General features: G+C 45.4%; 1 long non-coding RNA gene across 1 annotated transcript in view; it reads left to right on the top strand.

Annotated features, from left to right (window-relative positions):
* LOC127009356 (uncharacterized) overlaps positions 1-12500 on the top strand; it is a 69769-nt gene that overhangs the window by 18262 nt on the left and 39007 nt on the right. The gene's annotated exons all lie outside the window — the stretch shown is intronic.

Here is a 12500-nt window from a genome sequence, read left to right as displayed (position 1 = left end):
AGATCTCATTCATTTTTTTCCTGTCAATTGTTTTGGTTCATGCTGTCGTTGCATGTTTTCATTATCATGTCCCTAGCCTTATACCCTCTCATTGTCTACGAGTGTCCTCTTAGGTCACGCAAATGTCGAAAAAAAGCTGCACTAAAAATGGCTCTGGAAAAAATAGCACTGTACCATTTTACTACTACTACTACTACTTCTATGACGACGATAACGACGATACACACACACACACACACACACACACACACACACACACACACACACACACACACAACTGGTAGAGCACTGCGCTGCCAGGCTTCACGGTCTGACAGGGCGGCGGTTCGAGCCCGCTCAAGCCGGATTCTTTCCGTTGACTAGGAGTGATTACTGTCCCCCCTTGAACAAGGGGGATGGGGTGTGTGTTGTGTGAGGTCCTGGCAGTACCCAGAGATCGACGATAAAGAGCATTTGCTCATGTCGGAAAGGTACCTGCTGGCGATTACGAGTCCAACACGTGATCAGGCTGACTTAGTAACTGAGTGACGGCCTGAGGGAAGAACGCCAGCCGGCCGCTTGGACTCCCTCACCCCGGCACCATTCAAGCTATTCCCGCGCATAGAAAAAAAAGAGAAAAACGGAGGGAACGTGAGGAGGTGAAAGTGATAACGGCTCAGTGTGGTAGAAAAGAAACACTCGCTTCCCTCCGATCGGTAAAGAGCGAGTTGAATTATATAACCAGAAGGATAACCAGAGTACCTCTAAGGCGCCGCCTCAGCCCCCCTTCTGCCCTGCCCCTCACACGCCCGCGCCCCACGACCAGCGGAGTGACGTGTGCTTTTATCTAATCCTTATTTTTATCCCGCATGCATGTGTTTTTGTCTCCGTTGCGCCTTGGTGGACCCGCGACCCCTGTGACTCCCCAGGCAGCAGTACTCGACACACACACACACACACACACACACACACACACACACACACACACACACACACACACACACACACACACACACACACACACACACATTGAGATGGCTACATTCTCGCCACCCACCTCGTCACACTTCAAAAAAAGCAACATCGCCAATAATTATTCTTTTTTCTTCACCGCGGGGCACAGTTTTTTGCGCATCCTTCTTCTGGGCGGAAATTTGCTTTGCTTTGTTTACTTTGTAATGTTTTTTTCTGCTTTCATTGCTTCGAGGTACCGCAGGCAGCGTGGTATGTATAGGAGGAACTGGTCCCTATATGTGTTATTTTTTTATTTCTTTTGAACTTGTGTGGGATAATAACTGAAACTTGTAAAGGGAAGGTGGAGGTCTGTGTGTGTGTGTGTGTGTGTGTGTGTGTGTGTGTGTGTGTGTGTGTGTGTGTGTGTGTGTGTGTGTGTGTGTGTGTGTGTGTGTGTGTGTGTGTGTGTGTGTATACGTGCTCAGGCTGCTCCGTGTCTTCTCAATATCAAAAAGCGCCGATAATGGGACATGTCGGGCTCAGAGACTTGATCCGCTTCTTAATATCCCTGAGGTATAAGTAATCTGAGGCCTCTAACAGCTATGCAAAGCCGGACGCTGCGGGGTCCAGCAGGAGACCGAACGTGACGAGTGAGTGCAACCGCTTCTCTATAGACGAAGATTAATTCATGTTTCTCGGCGCCGCGTCTGATGATCACTGCCTCGCTGCTGCCTTGACCCACAGACGGAGTTTATTAAGATGAGTCCGAGGCGAGGCGGGTGATGGGAAAGACGAGGTATATCGAAGGGAGGCAGCAGCTTGTCCTGAGGCCTGGCGATGAGGCACAGAGCGATTAAATCATTCAGACTCTGCTGCGACTCACTTATGCTCCTCCGTGTGCTCGTGCTCCTATTTCGTCTCTTCCTCTTATATATTTTCTTTACCCCTCCTCCTCATCCTCTTCCTCCTCCATCGTCCTCTCACAGACTCACCGCTTTGGTCATCTGGTACCATTTTTCCTACGCCCTTCCCGTGGCCACGCAGCCTCGTCCCAATGGCTCGGTGCCTCGAGTGGGCGCCTCGTTAGCAGGCCGTGAGAGGTGGACTCTTCTGTCTGCTTTGAGAATAATGAGCTTTTTCATTCTCCCGGTTTCCGTCATAAACCCATATTATATCCGCGAGCAGAAAGTGAAAATTGATTTGACAACCAGCCATCTCATTCGTCTTTGTGAGGCTGTGCCCAATGGTACTTTTGCTGAACATTTCCTCGCAGCAAAATATTAAGACCTTTGTTTGCTTCATAAGCGTGACGGCTTTTTGTCCTTGCTGAAATTAATTGAGAAATATTAAAATGATAATTATATGCATTAATGCAGGAACTTCATTTCACTGTGAAGACATATATTTAAGTTAACCACAAGATAAACATGCATTTGTTACCATCATTTTAAATAAATAAATAAATAGATAAATAAATGAATAAATAAATAAATAAATAAATAAATAAATATATATATATATATATATATATATATATATATATATATATATATATATATATATATATATATATATATATTTTTTTTGTTTTTTTATTACTTTGTGGCCTATTGCGCCGTTAGGCATCTTCCCGGTGGGGCCTGATGGTCGGCCCAAGGCTTCTTCCAGGTGGGGCTTGATGGTCGGCCCCGCCCGTGCTGGCGCAGGCGAGAGTTTATCGTGGCGCCATCGTGCATTGGCTCATGCTGCCCCCCGGAACTCGTACTTGATTCGCTTGGACGGCTTCCTCTAGAGTCCGGGTTGATGGGTGGTCTTCATGACAGCATATGGGTAGTTTTAAGCCACTCGGCGGTGACCGAAAAATCCGAGTGGTAGCGTGAGATTCGAACCGTCGTCCATCACGCGGCGAATGTGGGTCAGTACATATCATATATATATATATATATATATATATATATATATATATATATATATATATATATATATATATATATATATATATATATATATATATATATATATATATATATATATATATATATATATATATATATATATATATATATATATATATATATATATATATATATATATATATATATATATATATATATATATATATATATATATATATATATATCTATATATATATATAAATGTAGGGTTTGTAGGAGACACTTACGGAGAGAGAGCAAGCGGGGTAAGGGAGGGGGAGTGTTTGAGGCCAGAGAGCACCGGCAGGGAAAGGGAGTGTCGGAAGGAGTGACAGCGAGCAACCATGCCGTGGCGGGTATGCAGGAGAGGAAGGTGGCAAGGCGAAGTAAAGGAGCAGCGGGAGGGAAGGAAACACTTGAGATGGAAGGAGCGGAAAGGTAGAGGCGGCGTCGAGCGGGTAGGAAGAGCAGGTGGGCTGGTATGGCTTCCGGCTTACATTTTACTGCAAGTCAGCCTCGTGGGGGGCAGGAGGAGAGAACCGGAGAGTGCAGTTAGTTACCCCCTCCCCCCTCTCCCTTCCTCACACCTTCACCCCCCCCCCCCCTATGTCTCTTCCCTTCCCTACCCTACAACCTCTCCCCTCCAACAAGAGTCCACTCCTGCCCCCTCTTCCCCCTCATCCTCCCCCTCACCCTCCCTGCCCATTCCCTTCCCCCGCCCCCGATGACCCCCACCCCCTGGCTACCTCTCCCCCTTCTCTTCTCACCCAACCCTCACCTGCCATTCCTGCCATCCTTCCTATTTAGGAGTAAGCGAGAGAGAGAGAGAGAGAGAGAGCGAGAGCGAGAGCGAGAGAGGGAGAGAGAGAGAGAAGAAAATATGAAGCGAGGCTCTAAAAACGTCTCGTATGTAAAAAGAAGATGCTACGTTTTCATAATAATTGAGAGTTCAACACCGGAACCTTTTATGCTCAAGCAGCTGTTCAGAAGACATTGCTGCGTCATGTGGGAGAGGAAGAGCACGGGGTGAAGGAGGAAGAGGAGGAGGAGGAAGAGGTGAAAGAAGAGAAGGAGGAGGGAGAGGAGGAGGAGAGAGAGAGAAGGAAGAGGAGGAGGAAGAGGAAGAGGCTGGTCAAAAGAAGGACATGAGAAAAGCTTGAGATCACCACAAGACGAAAAACAAGTCGAAGGTTTGGTCGCATCGGTCATCCGGGAAAAAAAATATACTGGAGGCTGTGGAGAGACAGAGAGAGAGAGAGAGAGGTGGCCTGGGTCAGCTCGCCTCATCAGGGTAGAGACTTGAGGAATCGTGGTCAAGAGTCGTGAGTTTTGAGCCGCGTCTTGTTATCAGTGATTTATGTGGCACCGCGACGAGCGAGGGAGCGATGGAGACTCACGACGACTCCCATCCATCCCGTCCATGCCACCCCCCATCCCCCCATGCCACCTGCCCACCCACCTGCCCACCCACCCATGCCACCCGTCACCCGCCAGCCAGTCCGCCCGTCCGTCACCTTGCCTCACCTCACCTCGCTCGGGACAGGTGAGCTCTCTCTCTCTCTCTCTCTCTCTCTCTCTCTCTCTCTCTCTCTCTCTCTCTCTCTCTCTCTCTCTATCTCTCTCTCTCTATCTCTCTCTCTCTCTCTCTCTCTCTCTCTCTCTCTCTCTCTCTCTCTCTCTCTCTCTCTCTCTCTCTCTCTCTCTCTCTCTCTCTCTCTCTCTCTCTCTCTCTCTCTCTCTCTCTCTCTCTCTCTCTCTCTCTCTCTCTCTCTCTCTCTCTCTCTCTCTCTCTCTCTCTCTCTCTCTCTCTCTCTCTCTCTCTCTCTCTCTCTCTCTCTCTCTCTCTCTCTCTCTCTCTCTCTCTCTCTCTCTCTCTCTCTCTCTCTCTCTCTCTCTCTCTCTCTCTCTCTCTCTCTCTCTCACGCCTCGCCACACCACGCCTCCCTTCAGAATGCCCGTCAAACGTTACTCTGCCCCTCCTCCAAGTCGTCTTCCCCCCCCACATCCTCTTCCTCCTTCTCCTCCTTCTCCTCCCTGTCATCTTCGTCCTCCTCCTCCTCAGGGGCTTTTTTTTTCATTTTCCTCTTCCTCGTCAAATTCCGCCTCTTTTCACTATCTTCTTCCTTCCTCTCATTTTATTTTTCTTCCTCTAACTCGTACTCCTCATCAAACTCCTTTTCCCCATCGTCTTTTTTATCATCTCCTTGTCTTCATCTTCCTTCTCATTTCTTCTCCTCGTTATTTTCTCGTCCGCCTCCTCATCATCCCACTCCTCCTCCTCCTTCTCCTACTCCTCCTCTTCCACCTGCCCTTTCTCATTCTCACCCTCCGTCAGGAAAGGAAGAAAACTTGCGTGTATTCTTTAATTCATTAAAATTTTACCTCGCGGGAAACAAGCATAAAAAAAAAATCCGCTAAAAACTCTTCGAGCAGCGCATTCACCTTTTTATTGCCTTCCGTCACCAACAAGAGATAAGGTTTGTATTAATTCGCTGCAAGATTATGATTAGGATGCAGAGGAGCGGAACGACGGGATCCAGGAGTGTATCAGTCAGTCCACTTATTCTGGCGCAAGATGTAGGAAGTCTGGTAAATAAACTATAGCGACAGTAGTATATTATTGAATGCTGGCGATTCTTGATGGAAGTTTGTGTACAGGGGTTAGTGCTTGAAGAAAAATAGATGTTAGAATGAGATATTTGTATAGGTATAGGTATATTTGTATAGAAAAAAAAATAGATGTTAGGATGAGGTCTGTGTATAAGTGTTAGTGCTTGAAGAATTTGAAATAGATGTTAGAAGGAGGTATTGTGTATAAGGGTTGGTACTTGAAGGAAAAATATATGAAAAATATATATACAAACACACAAAAATCTATGTTCAAGGATTTATGAATACTGAGAGAATAAAATAAAATAATCCTTATCCAAAATTGCACCACTACCTTAACTAGACAGTAATCACATTGTAGCTAAAGAGGTAATTGATAAATGAACGATTAATAGAAAAGTAGATATAAACATAGCTAGATAATGAAATAGATGGATGAATCAAATATATGGAGTGAGATGAAGGAGATAATAGGCGAATGAGGTTAGTGAAGGGCGGGAAGGAGAAAGGGAAGGAAAGGGGGAAGGAAACCGTGAGATGAAGTTGAAAAACGTGATTGTAGGTGGAGGACAGTGGAAGGAGGAGGAGGAGGAGGAAGCAAGAAAAGACGGGAAAAAGGTGAAAGAGCAAAACTGGGGCGATGGTAGGGAAATGAGGAAGACATGGAATGGACGCAGGAATGGGAAGAGGAAGGGATGGAAAGGGACGTTTGAGGGGGGGGGGAGAGTGGAAAAGAATGGTAGTTATGAGGTGGGACGGGGCGGGGGTGGATGGGGGGGAGGTGAGATTGACAGGTGGGGCGGGGCGGGGGTGAGTGAAGGGTTGGGTCGGTGATGGGACGGGGCAACGGGGGTGGGTGGGAGGGGGTGAAAAGCTCGTGGGTGGGGGGGTGCTCCTCAACCTGTTCTTCTACGTCCCATATTTAGCCAAGGGTCCTCACGCTCCAAACTCCTCCTCCTCCTCCTCCTCCTCCTCCTCCTCCCAATTTCTCTCCTTCTCTGCTTCCTCCTTATTTTTCTCATGTTTATTCCTCGTCTTTCCTTGTCATTCTTGTATATATATTTTTTATTCGTCTTTATTTCTGTATATCTGCTCTATCTATCTATCTATATCTATATGTCTATCTATCTATCTATCTATCTATATCTACCTATATTTCCAGGAAGGGTTAGTAGTTCTGTAGCGTCCATTAGTACAAAATGTATAACCAAACAGCCAAAATAATCTGTGTCCCTGTCTTAACATCACAATATTTTCATTTCTTAACTACGACTTGGAGGCATCAGGGGAAGTGTTCCTGGGATCATTACCTGCCTACGTGGCGTGTCTGGACGTGTTAACACGACAACATACGAGAAACTTTGGAATAGACGCCGCTCATTCTGAGAAGCGTCTTTCCTTTATTGATATTTCCTATTCTTCACAGTACATTACTTAAAAATGGCCACAGTTATTGTAACGTTCCTACTACTACTACTTATTCTGCTGCTGCTGCTGCTATTCAATATAATAATCGTCATAATTATTATTTTTTGGTGTTATAATAATTATTACTAAAGAATTAGTTTCATGTTTACCATTTCTATCATGATTAATATTATTTTACTATTACTTTCATTATTATCATTATTATTGTTATTAATATCATTACCTACTATTATTATTATTATTATTATTATTATTATTATTATTATTATTATTATTATTATTATTATTATTATTATTATTATTATTATTATTATTATTATTATTATTATTATTATTATTATTATTATTATTATTATTATTATTATTATTATTATAATTTTCCTTCATTATTTTCATTATTATTATTATTATTATTATTATTATTATTATTATTATTATTATTATTATTATTATTATTATTATTATTATTATTATTATTGTTGTTGTTGTTGTTATGCTTTCTTTATTGTTATCACCATTAATATAGAAAAATTGTGCAAGCACATCCTCTGCCACTTGTCTTTGCAGTTGCAATCATTTAAACATTTATAACAGAAGAAAGACATTGGTGATACATTTGTTAATCATTTTTATTTCCAGATGCTTCATCAAAATACTGTGAGCAGGAATATATGTCGTTATACTTCATTTCGCCTTGGGCCGTGCGTCAGGGTGGGAATAAAATGTTAAAATACATGTACGTATGTATACATGTCTTCAAAGCCTCTGCTGCTGACATTTGCTTATTCAGTTCGTGGTAGTGGTGGTGGTAGTAGTAACAATAGTAGTAGTAATAGTAGTAGTATAGGGAGAAGGTAGGGGTTGTTGGAGTCATAGTGATATTTGTGATGCTAGTAGTAGTGGTGGTGGTATTGGTGATGGTAGTAATGGTTCGGGCTTTTTTCCCCATTTATTTTTGGCCCTGAGCTGCTTCCTTTACTGTAAAAAAAATGGTGATGGCAGTAATGATGGTGGCGCTGGTGATGGTAATGTTAGTGGTGGTATTGGTGATGGCGATGGTAGAAATGGTGGTGGTGGTAGTGCTAGTGATGGTAATTATGTATTTTTTTTTTACAGCGAAGGAGGCAGCTCAAGGGCACACAAAAAAGTAAACAATAATAAAAAAAAACGCTACTCGCTGCTCACAAAAAGAATCTAAAGAGGTGGCCGAAAGAGAGGTCAATTTCGGGAGGAGAGGTGTCCAGATACCCTTCTCTTGAAAGAGTTCAAGTCGTAGGCAGGAGGAAATACAGAAGAAGGAAGATTGTTCCAGAGTTTACCAGCGTGAGGGATGAAAGAGTGAAGATTCTGGTTAACTCTTGCATAAGGGGTTTGGACAGTATAGGGATGAGCATGAGTAGAAAGTCGCGTGCAGCGGGGCCGCGGGAGGGGGGGAGGCATGCAGTTACCAAGTTCAGAAGAGCAGTCAGCATGAAAATATCGATAGAAGATAGAAAGAGAGGCAACATGGCGGCGGAAATTAAGAGGTAGAAGACTATCAGTAAGAGGAGGAGAGCTTATGAGACGAAGAGCCTTAGACTCCACTCGTCCAAGAGAGCTGTGAGAGTGGAGCCCCCCACACGTGAGATGCATACTCCATTCGAGGGCGGACAATGCCCCTGTATATGGATAGCAACTGTGCTGGGCAGAAGAACTGGCGGAGGCGATACAGAACGCCCAACCTCGAGGAAGCTGATTTAGTGAGAGAAGAGATGTGAAATTTCCAGTTATGATTTTGAGTTAAGGATAGACCGAGGATGTTTAGTGTTGAAGATGGTGACAGCTGAGTGTTGTCGAAGAATAGGGGATAGGTGTTTGGAAGATTGTGTCAAGTTGATAGGTGGAGAAATTGGGTTTTTGAGGCATTGAAGGACACAAGGTTCCTTTTACCCCAATCGGAAATGATGCAGCCTCCAGCCTGGAGTCGTAATTCCTGTTGAGAGGGTCTTCTGTTGAAAGAAGTTGAATAATGCAGAGTGGAGTCATCAGCGTATGAGAGGATAGGACATTTTGTTATAGAAAAAAGATCATTGATGAATAACAGGAAGAGAGCGGGTGATAGGATAGAGCCCTGTGGAACACCACTGTCAATAGGTTTATGAGATAATAATGGTTTATGGTGGTAGTGATGGTGGTGATATTAGTGATGGTGAAACGGCCTTGTGTACGGTACCCTGCGAGAGAGAGAGAGAGAGAAGGGTGGGGGTAATGGCTGAGGGGAGAACACTGATTAAGGTTGTGTGATCATGTTTGTGTTTCTCCTCCTTGCCAATTTTTCCTCCTCGCTATTTTGTTCACTGTCTTCATTCTCTTCCCCTTCCTCCTCCCCCTCCTCCACCCTTTCCTCCTTCAACTCCTCCACCTCCCATTTTTCCTCTGTTATCACCATTCCATCCCTCCTCTTTCTCCTACACATTCACCTCTATATCCTCCTCCTCCTCCTCCTCCTCCTCCTCCTCCTCCTCCTCTTTCATCTCCTTACTCATCTTCCTCTTCCTCCTTCATCTCTTCCACCGCCCAATTTTCCTCCGCTATCTCCATTCCATTCTTCCTCTTCCTCCTCTTCCTCCTACACATTCACCGCTATCTCCTCCTCTTCTTCCTCTTCCTCCTCCTCCTCTAACTCTTCCACCTCCCATTTTTCCTCTCTTATCACCATTCCATTCTTCCTCTTCCTCCCCTTTCTCTTACACATCAACCTCTGTCTCCTCCTCCTCCTCCTCCTCCTCCTCGTCCATCCCTTTCATCACTATTACAATCATCACCGTCATCATCATCATTAAGCACATTTCTCACCTCCAAAGGGTCGCACCTCACGCCCAGCCTATCACCACCCGCATCACCACACACCCATCACCCTCTTCTCCATCACCACCTCCATATACGTCCCTTCCTTGACCTCTCACTCTCCCCTTCCCGCCTCCCCTCATCACCATCTGTCACCCCTTTCACCTGATTGTTCTCTCTCTCTCTCTCTCTCTCTCTCTCTCTCTCTCTCTCTCTCTCTCTCTCTCTCTCTCTCTCTCTCTCTCTCTCTCTCTCTCTCTCTCTCTCTCTCTCTCTCTCTCTCTCTCTCTCTCTCTCTCTCTCTCTCTCTCTCTCTCTCTCTCTCTCTCTCTCTCTCTCTCTCTCTCTCTCTCTCTCTCTCTCTCTCTCTCTCTCTCTCTCTCTCTCTCTCTCTCTCTCTTCCTTTTTTTTCTAACTTCACGCGATTCTAATTAGTGTTTTGATTCACTTTGTTTCCATTTTTTACTTTCTTTTCCCTTTTTCTTTTCTCTTCTTTTTATTTCTCGTCTTCCTGTTACTGTTGCCTTCTTCTGTCTTCCCTTCCTTTTTCTTCGTCAGCGCCTCTTCTTCTTTCTCATCCTTTTTCGCTATATATTTTTTTATCTCTTTTTTTTTTGGCCTATCAGATCTTTTTTTCTACTTAACTGTTCCTACTTTCGCCTTTTTTCCTTGTCTCCCGCTCTCTTCTATCCCGAAAATCCTACCCTGCTCTCTCTCTCTCTCTCTCTCTCTCTCTCTCTCTCTCTCTCTCTCTCTCTCTCTCTCTCTGTCTATCTCTCTCTCTCTCTCTCTCTCTCTCTCTCTCTCTCTCTCTCTCTCTCTCTCTCTCTCTCTCTCTCTCTCTCTCTCTCTCTCTCTCTCTCTCTCTCTCTCTCTCTCTCTCTCTCTCTCTCTCTCTCTCTCTCTCTCTCTCTCTCTCTCTCTCTCTCTCTCTCTCTCTCTCTCTCTCTCTCTCTCTCTCTCTCTCTCTCTCTCTCTCTCTCTCTCTCTCTCTCTCTCTCTCTCTCTCTCTCTCTCTCTCTCTCTCTCTCTCTCTCTCTCTCTCTAAGGGTATCATCTTTTCCATCTCCTCTGCACATACTCATTCCTTTACCACCACCTCTTCTTCCTCCTCCTCTTCCTCTTCCTCCTCCTCCTCCTCCTCCTCCTCTTCCTCCTCCAGCCACTCCCTGTTTCCGGCGAGCCTCGGTCAAGTCACCCACCGTCAACACCCTCGCCCAAGAGTCCCTGTTTATCATCTCTCGGAACCGCTACCCATTTTCTCTTCCCCGGCGGCGGCTTCCCGTTTTTTGTGTTTGAAAGATCCGGCGAGGGTGAGGCGCGGGAGGAGGAAGTGAGGGAGTGAGGGAGGGAGGGAGGGATTGAAGGGTGGAAAAAGTGGGGGAGGGGGATAGGGGGGATTATGTGTGTGTGTGTGTGTGTGTGTGTGTGTGTGTGTGTGTGTGTGTGTGTGTGTGTGTGTGTGTGTGTGTGTGTTTCTGTTGTCGTGTCTTGTGCTGTGAAAGTTGTTCGCACCTTTTGAGTAATTAATCTCTCTCTCTCTCTCTCTCTCTCTCTCTCTCTCTCTCTCTCTCTCTCTCTCTCTCTCTCTCTCTCTCTCTCTCTCTCTCTCTCTCTCTCTCTCTCTCTCTCTCTCTCTTCCTTCTCTACCTTTCTCTCCTTTTTTCCTCGGCCTAGACATTCCTCTGGCCGACCTGATCAACCTCCCGAGATCAGTTAATTGGTTATGGAATGTTCTGCTTTGTTATTTGTCAGTTCGTTAGTCAGATACTTGTTAAATATTAAGTGTTGCAACGCGGAGAAAGTTTAAGCCTGAAGGTGTTTCGTTTTCCCTTCATGCCGGTACATAGACTCTTTTTTTTCCTCTCGAGAGTCGTCAGTAAATAACAAAACGTATCACTACTGAGAATATCTGGAAGCACCGACCTGCCTCGACTTTCTTGGGGTGTAATCAGTGGTGGCTTTTTTTTCGTGCATGTGTGTGTGTGTGTGTGTGTGTGTGTGTGTGTGTGTGTGTGTGTGTGTGTGTGTGTGTGTGTACGTCGATAAGGAGTGGAGGTGTTTGCTGAGAGGCTCCACTTCCTACGCGAGCGAACGAGCCTCTAATCGCCCGTGATGGGAGGTTCAACAGAGGCGTGACCTTCGCATTAACCCGCTTAATGGGGAAATACATTTTTGTAATACATTTTACTGACCCCGAAACGATCGTCCATTGGTGTTCTCGGCTGCAGTCTCGACAGGGCTCTAGTCACTTATTTCCCTTTTTGCCCGAGTCGTATTAGTGACCCAAAAATGAGCCAGTGACGCGCAGCAACCCGTAGATCACCGTCTTTGCCATTTACCTCTTGAACAACAAGAGCACACGCGGCTACACCTCGCTTACACCAACCCTGCGTCTATAGGCCCCCTCCGATCTAGGTTCGCCGTCTGCTCCTGCACCATCACACACCCAGAAAGTGGTAGACCTATTGGCAGACCTACTGATCTCTCACGCTCCCTCGTCTTGACAATCTCAACAAAACCAATTACTAAGAAAAGTCCATCTACATCACACACCCCACAACAGACACCCAGGACGTGACATCCCCCCACACACCGACCTACTGAATTCACACGTCTGTTTGATCCTTTTCGTTTTAAGACTCCCAGCCTTGCCGACACCCACACACCCACATCTTCGTCTGATCTCACGCAAGCCCAGGACGCGCCATGCCCCACACAGCGACCCACTGAACCTTCACACCTGCATAGACCTTGCCCAGAAAATCT

This window comes from Eriocheir sinensis, chromosome 40, assembly GCF_024679095.1.
Source record: "Eriocheir sinensis breed Jianghai 21 chromosome 40, ASM2467909v1, whole genome shotgun sequence".
NCBI classification, from domain to species: domain Eukaryota; kingdom Metazoa; phylum Arthropoda; class Malacostraca; order Decapoda; family Varunidae; genus Eriocheir; species Eriocheir sinensis.
The sequence above is the reverse complement of the archived record's forward strand: the minus strand, read 5'-3'. Positions and strand labels throughout refer to the sequence as shown.